The sequence below is a fragment of the Orbicella franksi genome, chromosome 8, assembly GCF_964199315.1.
Source record: "Orbicella franksi chromosome 8, jaOrbFran1.1, whole genome shotgun sequence".
NCBI classification, from domain to species: Eukaryota; Metazoa; Cnidaria; class Anthozoa; order Scleractinia; family Merulinidae; genus Orbicella; species Orbicella franksi.
In genome coordinates this window covers 26,142,244-26,155,065 of record NC_138152.1, presented here as the reverse complement: position 1 = coordinate 26,155,065, position 12,822 = coordinate 26,142,244, and the positions used below count along the sequence as shown (strand labels likewise).

The window sequence follows — 12,822 nt, the reverse complement described above, 5'->3', positions numbered from 1 at the left end:
GCAATATATAGTCTTAAACTCTCTCAGTTCCATGCTCAACAAAATCTCCTTACTTATTTCTAGACATCGTTTCAGTGAATAATTCGAAACCAGGAGTATCAGTAGTAATAGCAATGTAATGATAATAAATTTATATAGCGCTAAAATTATAAAATATTCTAAAACGCTTTACACTGTAAGATTAAGATTACAGTGAAAATATAAGAAAAATGTGTCTAAAAGTAATACAACGTAAAACACATATTATAAAACTATGGCATGCTGTACGCTAATTTCAGAAAGTAAGTTTTTAACTTTGATTTAAAAACAGTGAGAGTTGGGCTTAGTCTTATTTCACGAGGAAGTTTGTTCTAGAGAAAAGGTCCAGAGTGTGCAAAGGCGCAATCACCAAATGTCCTGTGCTTGGTTTTGGGAACAGCGAGGAGGTTATGATCTTGAGATTATGGTTATGGTCAGTAGTACATATGTTGTGATCGACCTGGTGAAGGTAGTTCTGAAAAGAACTGTTGTTGGTGACTGGCAATCCAATAACGTGGAAACTATTTTTCATTTAACTTACAACACTTCTCCTTTAACACTTAAGACAATGCCTGCTCAGGTTGTCGAAAAATCATTCACCATTAGCAGTTTATTCAAACTACCTTCACCCAGACGACCGCACTGGACAAAATAAACAATTTTACTATACATTTTGATAATTAACAGTGTCTGACACATACTTCTGGTATACACCAAATTTTAAATTTCATCATGTAATTAGGTAATCAGGTATCTTCCCTAAAATAGCAGTGCAGCACACTGTATATAACAATGCACTGGAATAAGATTGAAAAGATAACCATGAAAAGAGCTCCATGTATGAGGTGTGGGTTCTCTTACATCATCCTTTCTTAATTGCCATGAAAAAAATGTTCTGGATATAAAATGGTGCACGCAAGGGGCTCCTGTGCAAGCTAGACCAAAAGAGAGAAAATACTAACCAATCAGATCACCCCCTGAGCCCAGCCACGCCACCTCCGCCCCCCTACCCGCCCCCTTGTCCGCCACTCTTTTCCGAAAAAAAAGAAAATAAAAAAATGCCTGATCGCTGTGTGAGGTTATATCTTTGTGGGGAAATCCTTCAGCTAGTTGGAATTTTGTGATCTTATTCCAGAGCAAAGCATACAAAAAGTCATGTACTTCCTCAATATTTGCTTATAGTTTAGTTTCAACATGTTTCCAAATTCAAGGTAGCAGTACAAGAGTAAAGAGATTATTTTTCATTTGTACTAGCTGAGCCTTTTTATGGTCTTAAGCTCAATTTGTTGACTCTCCTTACTGACTGCAATATTTGTCCTATTCATGTTATTCCACATAATTTCAGGATACATGTACATCAAGACAATGTCTTGTTCAACTTTTTTCTTTGGAAAAAAAAAGTGAACTAAATAACGAATTTCTTCTTTTTGTTGCAATTAAAAATGCTTGAAAGTTTTGCGGTTACCTTATGGTGGCTGAACACAGTTTTTGATAACTGTGTTTCATTCACCTTTTTCTCTAAAACCCTTGATCCCTCAGTCGCCAAAAATGGCAGCAAGCAAGTTAACAATACAAACGTTGGTTTTTTTATAGTTGAGCTGACATATGTGCTGTTGCCGTGGCAACATGAACCAATATAAACAGGCCTTTAAATCTGTTTTGTTTATTTGTAGAAAATCTAGTCATCAGATTTTCTCTATAATTTGCATGCATCAAGCTAGTAACGATTCTCACAACTTAACATCATTTTGCTAATAATTTAACAGAGATCTTTAATTATCCCTTGTTGAAGGTTCACCGAAATATCTAGAATTTCCTTTGTTAAAGTTTAACTTTTTCAATAGTCCAGTTACATATTTCCTAAAGTATTTTCGTGCCAAATTTCATGAAATTGTAATGAGTGGTTCTCGAGAAATAGGTGTATTTCCGAGAGTGCAATTTTTCATTCAATCGCAATTTTTTGACTTACTACGCATGTGCTGCATTTAACTGGGTTCTTTCGGTAACAAAGAAAAAGCTGAGAATTGCTGGGTTCCTTCCATCATTACCTTTTCTAACATATCTCTGTAATAAAAGACTAAAGCCATCAATACACTGCGTTCGATTATAGAGAAAAATAGCACAGATAGTGCGGGTGTTGAGTATATAAAATGACCGCTTCACTGACGGCATGTTTGTTTTTTGCAATCCTTGTGTGCGCGCTGAATTTCATCAGCAAAAGCACACGCGAAAACTGTGTTCGGCCACCTTAATTCCACTACATGTGAATTGTCACATTCTAAATTTAAAAACATTACCTATCCTTCCGAGTTCTTAGTTTCATCAAATAATATCATTATAAGACCCATTAAGAAATATTGACCATTTACAACGGTTTAAATCAACAGGGTTCTTCATAAGTTTTGTAAATGTGGCACATTTGAATATCCAAACATTAAGCTACATGGCATTATTAACAATGGTGGCTCGCAAAAGCTGTCACATAGGTGAAAAGGTGACTATCTTTGAAGTTTTGGTAACAGTTCACAGTCCTCACATCACAAAAAGTAACATTATAAAATTTTCAGTATCACAGAGCTACAATGTGTAGTTCCAGAAAATATCCATACCTCCCCCAAAGAAGGGATTTTTTTGTAACACCTCCCCACCCATCTGGAAATTCCAGTTAAGCTTCATACATTTCTTTAAATTTTTTGGTCTTCCAGAACCCCCACCCCCCCATGAAATTCCAATCCCTTCTGTGGGATAGTATGGATATTTCCTGGAATTGCACAATGGACAACAAAAGTGTTGAGACACTTTGCAGCTGTGAAGTTCAATTTTCGAGCGTCTCGGAAACATTTCCACCCCTCCCCCCCCCCCCCCGCCCCCTCCCCCGCCACACAATATTGATTTTTGTATTTCACAACATTGAATTGGGGGGCCGGGGGTATCAGAGAATTAATGCTAGAAGTAAATAAAATAGCTGTCACAAATTTTTGCATTTCAATTAAGTATTAATTTATTATCATTGCACACCATGTATACACTATACTTTGTAAAACCACTACAGCTGGTCTTGGCGTCTGTCTGGGCTTTCAGCCGCCTGTTTGTTTTGGTTGGGTTGTGTTTGGGTGTTTATTTGCTTAACGTTCATTTGGCTGTTTATTTCTTGGCCGTTCATTCAGTTCTTGTCATTTGAACTGGGTTATCTGTCTCATATTCATACTCATATAAAGTGCCAGAAATGAATATATCAAGGTCTAGCGAGTGCTGTACAGCTGTAGCTCCTGTGTTTTAATAGCGGGAAAGGTATCCCCACAGTCATAGTGGAAGTTTTTCCTTCATTTTAAACAGACTATAAACAAATGATTATTATTCCGGATACATTGTATGCGTATGTATGCTTCGCAAAACTACTACTGACGAGATTTGGAGAAAAATCATAAAATTATACTAAAATTAGCTGGTCCATGCTGAACATTGTTGTTACCAACATTGGTAACTTCCTTTCTTGGAAAACAACGCAAATTGAAATGATGGCCATATCGCCAAAATTAAATGGCATACACCGTACAAGTACATAGATGGCAAAATATGGATGGTCTGTGCCTCTTCGACAAAAGCAAATATTTTTATAGTGCAGTAGTCTCCAAGCAAGATTATAATAAATTAACTGTCATGTGGTTAAATTTCAAAATTAATATACACAGTTGCTCAGATTAATTTCTTAGCTTTGACATTACATGATTATGTACTTTTAAGGGACTTTCCATTCACAGCTCATTTCAAGCGAACAAACTTGTCACAATTGGAACGTCACGAAAAATTCACATAACAACATTTGAAGCAACTGAACACAACAAAAAATTTCCTCCCATTTTTAATTGATAACTCTCCCCAAAGACAGTTTGCAAGTGATTACTGTTTGTGGTCCCTTTGCCGAGCACAATACTATATCCAGAATAAGCCAGAGATATGCTGACAAAAGTTTGTAATTAATTTTGCATGAAATCATTTTATAATTCTCATTCCAAAGGTCTACAGGCAAGCAAGTGAAAGCCACCAGAGTGAACCATCTTACTGCCAATTAATTCAGGTGCTTGAGTTTTAAAGACTATGGATCATTCACATATCATTTCTGGTAAATAACCACCAAGAAATTACAAATCCTGTTTCACCACAAACCATGATTTACTTGGTTACAATAAAGGTCTGTTCAATTATGCAGTTTAAGTATGTAGGCAGCCTTGCATAAGGAAAAAAGATTAGTCCTTTGATCACAGGTTCTTGCCTCCAATATTGATACAGTAAATTTAAATAGTTTCCCACAAGAATTTAGAAGATGATGGAACATGGAGTCCCCAGATAAAGAAACAAACAAACAAACAAACAAAAATGCACTGGAAAATATTTATTTTACTAAAAAGAGAAACTGTACTCACCATTTCCTATGATGGAGATAAGGTCCTTCCCTGTTCAAATCTTTTTGTTGGTTACTGGAACTATCCCTGACGTGACCATTGTTAATGGAATCAGTCAGCCCGAAACTGTTGGAAAACCGAAAAATACGAGTAAATCAATTCTCTCTAGCTCGTTATAGGAGATCACAATGTTACACTAAGGAAATGAACAGAATCCCGGTCAAAACTTTCAGGCAGCTGATTAGTAACTGCATTGTTGTTGCAGGACAAAGCATATTACAGTGTACATTGTATGAGAGCGACAGGAATCAGAAATCTTAAACCAATTGACAGTACATTGACTTTATAACTGCTCATTTGGAAAAGTTGTAGCGTTACACAAGCCAACTGCGAGCCCAAGTCAACCTCGAGTCACGAGTCAACCTTGAGTCAACCACGAGTCAAGACAATTTTTTTTCCTTCTTTTATTTTGTCCCCCACAAAATATAGCTTGTAGGAATTAAAATATATGAATATAGATTGTCTAACAGGCCCACCTCGATCGTGGCTCGCACCATCTTGGAGTCTTACGCCGGACCTTGGGATCGTGTTCAGTTCCCCCAAACTATGGTAATTCACGTTATTTGCTGTGTCCATTGCCGATTATCAAGGTAAGGCCCTCTTTACACGACCCTTCTTGACCGTGCCGGGTAACCCTTTTGCAGTCAAATGTTTTTAAGTGTTTACATGAAAACAGTAGTCAAGCCGGGTCAGCCCCCCTTGCCAGGTAACCGAGACCCAGGTTGACCCGGCGAGAGGGGTTGAAATTTCTTCAATTCTTACATGTAAACAGTGGGCCAAAAGCTAAACCTGGTTTGCTCCTTTCACTAAAATAACCATGTTGTTTCATTTTTTTGGTTTGTACATCAGGACCTGCCACCATTCCGTTATACTATCTAGGTTTTTTGTTTGTCATCTTTCTAGCCCATGTTTTCAGTTTTTGATCAGTAGAAAGGCTGGCCTGCCGTCAGGCTCGAAGGAAACCACACGCTAAGAACCCAGGTTGGTATAGGTAAGTGCTTATGTTTAGTTCTCTCTGCAGTGATTCAACCGCGGGTAAAAAGCAACCCGTGGACCTGTAAAGAGGGCCTAAGATTGTCTTATCCAAATACATGTAGTGAGTGACATGAATCTAGTAGACTATCTACTGACTCAGACAAAAGTTGAACAATATTAAACATTCGGACCACATGAGCGAGTTGCCTCTTTCCTGAATTTCGTGCCCGACCTTGAAGTTCCAATAACTGTTGCAGGATCGTGTTTACAGAACTGTATTAGTGTTGCAAAGCTGCATTTATTTCGTAAAGAAATCAACGACAATAGTGACAATAACCTTATAGAGCTGAAATGAACAAATGAAGAAAATCACCTGTATTCACATATTTCATTTCCTACAATCTATTTTTTTTTTTTCGGAACAAAGTAAAAAAAAAGAAAAACATTGGCTTGACTCATGTTTGACTGGAGGCTGACTCGTGACTCGAGGTTGACTTGGGCTCACAGTTGACTCGTGTAACACTAAAACTCTATTTGGAAATGCTATAAAGACGGCATATTTTCCCTGTAAACTACATGTATAAAGTAACACAGAATTGAGAAGGGAAAATGCAGTTCAATTCACTGATTAGAGCAAGAAAACAATTACCAACCTGTGTAATTTATAGCTGAAATTTCAAAAACAACAACAACTGTATATTATTTTCTTACTTAAGATACCAGTATTTATAAAGTTTAACTTATTTACATGTTAAGGCAAAAGATTCCAACACAATTCAGTTCTTGAAGCAAGTAGCCACTTCAAGCCTACTGAAAATTAACTATACTGCCTTGTGCCACCCAAAAGCCAGTCTACTGAAATTTCATGCAGTTGTGGGGCCACGAATTTCAAGTATATCCGTGAAATCCTGCCAAATTCACAAAAACATGCAAAATACCACAAAATTCACTAGAAATCTTACCAAGTACATGTCATTAACAACACGTATTTGAAACTTGTCTTGGCTGTTGGAGTTGTTTCCTTGCCATAAACTTAGAAATTTATCATGAAACTTCATGACTGCAATGAGTAAACAACATCCCCAAACTACCTGGCGTTCTTAGATTACTGTTGCCAAAAACTGGGCAGTGGCCACATTGTACATGTAAAATGTTTTGCCATTGGCGCATTGTCTATTGTTGTTAAAATTTATGATGATCTCTGTTAACAAGAACCTCGTGGTCAAACAAATGGCAAACACATACGCTAATACAAACGAGTTGCCCAAATTTTCCTGCACAACTGCCGGTTTTAGAAAGGCAACACCTATAAGTAGTCAGAGTTTCTGTTGTTAAATAGTAGAGGCTAATGCTCATCATTCCCCCCCCCCCCGGCCACCTCCCCCACAAAAAATGGTAAAATTGCCGTCTCTTTTTGTTAAAAATGTTCATCAAAGCAGTGCAAAACCGATCGCTTTCCAGCAAAATTTGCCCTGAAAATTCCCACAAAATCAGTCGTTTTTTGCCGCTCGTTTCTTAGCGAAATTTGCTCTGAAAATTCCCGCAAATTTCCCACAAAATAGGTTGTTTTATCTGCCAATTTGTCTATGAAAAACCCACAAAATTTGACTTTTTCTTCTGCGACCTACAGAGGCCCTGAAAAGGAGTGAAAACAAGCTGCTTTAACAAAGGAGAGCCTCCAAGACTTTTCAGAACAATTTGCTCAGCCCCACTAGCCTTTGTGCCATAAACATTGCTGAGAGTACAAGTAAATAAAGGTTATTTACATGTATTTATTTAATTTTAAGAAAATTCAAACATTTAACAGTCTGTTACAGTAGTTACAGGAATACTCATTTTACTGAAAAAGAAAACTGTACTCACCATAAGCTATCGTGATACTGCTAACTTCTCTCTCAATCTTTTTGTTAGTTTCGCCATTATTAATGAAGTAATTTACATGTACCCAGAAACTGTTGGAGAAAGCAAAATATAATTAAATTCCATCCTTTCTAGCTAAGAGTTAGACAGGACAATGATAACCTTTGTTTATCAATTAATAAACACACACGTAGCAATTGGAGTCACAGAGCCATGCATGTTGTAGGACCAAAATTTCTGGCAACTGATGCAACTGCATGAAGTTGCAGGTAAAAAAAACCAATCTAGACTGTTATGTACTCTAAAGATTAGCCCTTTTCACAGTTAACTTTTCTCCTTTGCATTAAAATATAATCTAACACATGTGCAAGGCAATTTTAGGCTGTTTCATAGTTTCAGCCCAAAATTGCCTCGAATCCGCCTTGGATTACATTGTAATGCAAATGAGAAAAACTAACTGTGACAAGGGCTATCTCAAGTCTTTACTTTGTACTGACAACTGATCGTGGAAGCTTGATGAATGTTAAAGTACCTTTAGGGTCTGTTTTATATGGAGTTAAATACATGTAAGGTTGTCCTTGAGTATCAAAGCCTCTTATTTCCTGCCTAGCCCAAGTTGGGATATCACCATTTAAACTTAAGTAAGATATTTTGGTCGGCCATATTCATCATCCACTGTAAATAAGGGATAATCATGATGGTTGAACCCTTAAAAGTACTAATTAACACAGTGGAGGTGTTATTTGGGTTGTTGCACAGCACTTCTGTTTTCTCTCTAGAGAGAAGCATTGCGTGACGACACCATAGGAAGGAGACCATATCGATATTCGATGTATGGAAATAAATTATACTAACTAGTATTATGAGAAGAAACCATTCACCTGTAATGTAATAGAACACAACTTAAGGAGGCTTTTCCCCAATCCTTTGCAACTTGTTCCATTATAATCATGAATCATCCACAAACTGTTGAAAGAAGTATTCTAGTAAATATATTGCATTCTCAATTACTGATGATATTGAAAATCCAAGGAAAAATAAAAAATGAAATTAAGAAAATTTGAAAACGTTGCAGTTGCAGAGTACCTGCTGAAATTCTTGTAATCTACAATAGCCAGTTTCCTTTAGGAGACGCACCTGCAGGGAATCATGGTGCAGTCGAAGCCCTAATAGGCGGCCACGTATTAAACGGCCACCCCTATTAGATGGCCAGTAATCAGTCCCCATGAGGGCTTTTCTATTGTTTTACCTCTATTTAGTGGGCAGGGGTCTGTTCCTCAAAGGTCCCGAAAAGTTTTCGCACCTGAAAAGCTGTTGCAAAATCTCAAACCCTATGACCACAGAGCTGTTTTATGCACATATTCCTAAGATAAACAGAGGTTTCCGGGGCTTTCGAGAAATGGATCCCTGTCCTCTTAAAGCAGCCACTATCCATTTTCCCAAGGGTGTCTGTTTACTAAGGGTTCAACTGTAGTTAAATATCCAGTCCCAGATGATGAATACCACTACCATGACACAGCGGCATCTCATAGAGGGAATTAGCCATTCAGAATATAAAACTCACAAAATAGAACTAAATAAGATTAGTTGCCACCTATGTCGCAAGACAAAATAGAAATAGTACAGTAAATTGAAAAAAAAAGAAGGAAGACAATGACTTTGTGTGTGAATAAATTTTACAGCTTTAAAAACGAAATAATTTTCCAGTATGAAGCAACAGAGGGCAGGGCAATTGACAAACTGAAACTGGCTCATAATTATAGTGGTGTATTTGTTCGCTACAGAAGGAGCAAATGCCAGAGCCTTACATCCCTGGGGTTGGGGGAGGGGGTTAGGTTGCATGCAATCAATCTGAGCGCACCCTCTAAAGAACCACAGAATACCCCTAAAAATCTCAAACCTATAATGCACAATGCCGATAGTACGGGGAAGAATTGTGCAAAAACAAGAATTTCGAATCTAGATGTGCCTAAAATGGCTGTTTCGAAGGGTGTTTCTGGTAAAATGTACGGCCGCCACCTTCTTTGACTTTTGTACAAGTAGTTCTACACCAAAACAAGTTTCCCACCCTTGATTATTCAATACGCACAACTGAATGAATAAAAGGTCACATTAATTCAGGCCCAGCACGAGAAAGGAAACCATCCACATGCTACTAAATCAATCTGTGGCGTTTCAGAGAGTTTTGAAGGCCATTCGTTTGCTAACCTTACCTCGAGCTTTCTCTTAAAACCAGCATTTCCAGTGGATACAAATTCGAATACAAAATACAATCTTGTATTCAAAGCGAAAGGTTCTTCTTAAACTTACGTAACTTGTGAATTCCTCAAAAATTTCAACTCTACGTGCAACAACACTCGAAGTCCTAATCCATAGACCAGTCGAATCGTTAACCTTGCTTGTTTTGCTTGCTTCCACGTGATGAATAAATTAGTCTTCTTGAAAGGTCAGCGAAGAGCATGCGCCTCTTTGGTTGGCGGTGTCACAGTGATATGTGTATCCCCGTGATATGTGTATCCCCGCACATATATCACTAGTGATATGTGTATCCCCTCCAAAATGGCGACCAGTGATATGTGTATCCCCCACCCCCCTCCCCTCTACTTTAAAAAGCAATATCCTCCTTGAAAGCGCTCTCGTCGTCCGGTCGCTTACTGGACGAACGACTAACCCAAACAGGCTTAAAACACAAATCTCAATTTTTGAAGTTGAAAAAGTTTACGTATCTGCTGCTGGAATTGTGTTCTTGATCCTAACTGGTTTTCTGCGAGCAGGATATAATGAATTTAAAGTTGAACACCAAATGGATCTAGATATATTTCAATTTGAGTTTCACGGCACCGGATTTCTAGGACGATATTAATTGCGCGGTGCATTCTCAGCCCTCGAGTAACGCATATTCTCCACTGTTCATCGCCTTGTTTGCATCTGAATTATTCGTGAGGTGAAACACATATCACGGCTTCGACCCGATCGCCATAAAATGATTAGTGGCACTCGTGTATCCCCTGCACCCGCTTTTCAGTTCGACTTTTTGTAAGATATGTTAAGTCTCAAGCTGTATACATTGCTATACTGCGAATATTGCTAGCACGTTTCATAATATTCGACGTTTATTTTTCGGCAGTTAGCCTAGATTACGGCTGTCTTCAGGGGATACACATATCACTGCGCCATGTAATAATTAGTGATATGTGTATCCCCTGCATGTGGTCGGCGACGGTGTACAACCGAGGTCAGTGAAACTCCAGAAATCCCAAGCTATGAATAAATGCCGGGTGTGAATATTTCTAGCAAGCCAATTTTGACAATGCAAATGTTATGGGCATTTTTCTTCTTGGGTAGAAAGCCAATATAACAGCTGTGTCCATGGGGATACACATATCACTAGTTCATGAAATTATCAGTGATATGTGTATCCCTTATTATCCCGTGCACGCGTGCACGCGTGCACGCGTTTTTAGTGGAATTATCGAGTTTCAAACTTCAGTGAACCCAAGCCGTGTAAAAACGTCGGGTGCTAATATTGCCTGCAGTTTTGACAAGGTTGATGCGCTATATTATAACAGTTGTGTTTCTGGGGATACACATATCACTGCGCCATGAAATAATTAGTGATATGTGTATCCCCTGCTCGCGATTTCAGTTTAGATATTTAGACATTCGAGTTGCAAACTCCGCAAACCTCAACCTGGGTATAAACGTCGTAGCGAGTGAGCAGCAAGCACGTTTCGGCAATAATTGGCCATTTTCTTCGATCAGGTAGATAGCTGATCTAACGGCTGTGTTTAGGGGATACACACTGAAATCACTGCGCCATGAAATAATTAGTGATATGTGTATCCGCTGTTCGAAGTTTTAGTCAGATATACAATCGAGTCGGTTGGAACTCAACCAAACTCAAGAAATCCTAATCTGCTCCGTTGGGCGCGAATTCATTTCTGGTTTCTTCTACTCTTTACAGCGCTCGTCGGAACCTCGCAACCGAGTCGCCATTTTGTTCGTTGAATGCCCAGGCGCGTATCAGTGTTTTGTGTATCCCCACAGGGGATACACATATCACTAGTGATATGTGTGCGGGGATACACATATCACGGGGATACACATATCACTGTGACACCCTGACTGATCTGTTGGGATAAAAAAGCAACTCATACGAAAAGGTTAAAGGTCCAGGAGACACCCAGGGAGGGGGGGGGTTTACTCCCTTACATGGGCTGTATAGGTACTTGCGGCCCAAAAGGGTATGGTTTTTCAGCTGTTTTGGTCATAAATAGGGTATGGTTTTTGCACTCTAGCTTTGATATGGGTATGTTTTTAAGAAATAGCCACTTTTTCAACATTATCGAAAAGAAAATCAACAAAAGCCCTTCACAAATTATGTTTACGGTTATTTAACATTGGTCTGAACTAGGGAACTAATTATAACGCAAGTCCGAAACAGGGTTTTGATTTAAGGGTTGGGTCATAAATAGGGTTTCTAATTTTTGGTCAGGTCATAAATAGGGTAGGGAATATCAGTCGCAGATTTTGGTCATAAATAGAGTAAGGGTTTTGGGAATCGGGCCGCACACCCCCACCCGATTTTTCTGGGAGTACCCCCCCCCCCCCCCGCCGGGAGGAGACACTTCGTCTCAGGAGGCGGGGGAGTACTTCCAGGAAAATTGGATGGGGTGTACGGCCCGCTTTAATAAAACCCTTATCCTATTTATGACCAAAATCTACGATTTTCCATACCTGACCAAAAAATTTGATATCCTTTTTATGACCTGACCCTTACCCTTAAGAAATACCCTGTTTCAGACCTGCCTTATAATTAGTTACCTAGTTCATACCGATATTAAGCGCGTTGTGAAGGGCTTTTGTTGATGGTCTTATTGATAATGATAAAAAAATTAGCTTCTTCTAAAAAACAAGAACATTTTTCAAGTTAACAAAAAACAGAGAAATAAAATCGTAAAAACTATGCCAATTAAGATGACATATTCAAAATACCGTTACGGTAATGTTTTTGCTCCTTGTTACTCGATGAACTGTTATCTATGGGTTAAAAGAAATCACTGGATCGCTTATATCCATTTTTATTAGCCTGTTATGAAAACTGCCCTTTATTGTAATTTATAGTTTGGGATATTGACCTGTACCTCGTTCAAGAGGTGGAGAGAGAAGCTCAGGAAAAAGTGAAATAGCACTTTTCTCAATCGTCTTAAAGTTAGTTTCTCTCTCAATTTGTCTCTTGTGCGTGTCCCTTAAGACCGATCAGGCGTTCTTTTTCGGGTCACGATCCTGTCGGTGGAGAGGAACGCGGGCGCACCGAAACACCCACGGCTGGAGACTGAGCCTACAAAAAAGAACGCCTGAACGCGGTTAGAACGGACTGTTACTAATATGCGTGCCAGGAAGGCATGCGAAGCATACGAGACAGGATCCCTAACCAAATAAAAAGGCAAAGTACAAGCTAATTAAGCTAACTTAGGCTAACAAGAGTGCTATTCATCTCCGCGTT

At 38.7% G+C, this 12,822-nt stretch overlaps 1 long non-coding RNA gene across 3 annotated transcripts; it reads right to left on the bottom strand.

Moving 5' to 3' along the window:
- Window positions 1-4,044: 4,044 nt before the first annotated feature.
- LOC145494024 (uncharacterized) lies at window positions 4,045-10,759 on the bottom strand. 3 transcript variants are annotated; one of them, XR_014050220.1, is made up of 4 exons: window positions 8,198-10,759; window positions 7,320-7,408; window positions 6,110-6,124; window positions 4,045-4,547 (listed from the first exon to the last, which is right to left on the bottom strand). It is a non-coding gene; the product is annotated as an uncharacterized LOC145494024 (long non-coding RNA). The 3 variants fall into 3 exon arrangements; XR_014050221.1 differs by lacking the exon at window positions 6,110-6,124; XR_014050222.1 differs by lacking the exons at window positions 4,045-4,547; window positions 6,110-6,124 and having other exon boundaries at window positions 6,831-7,408; window positions 8,198-8,282; window positions 9,530-10,759.
- Window positions 10,760-12,822: the final 2,063 nt, after the last annotated feature.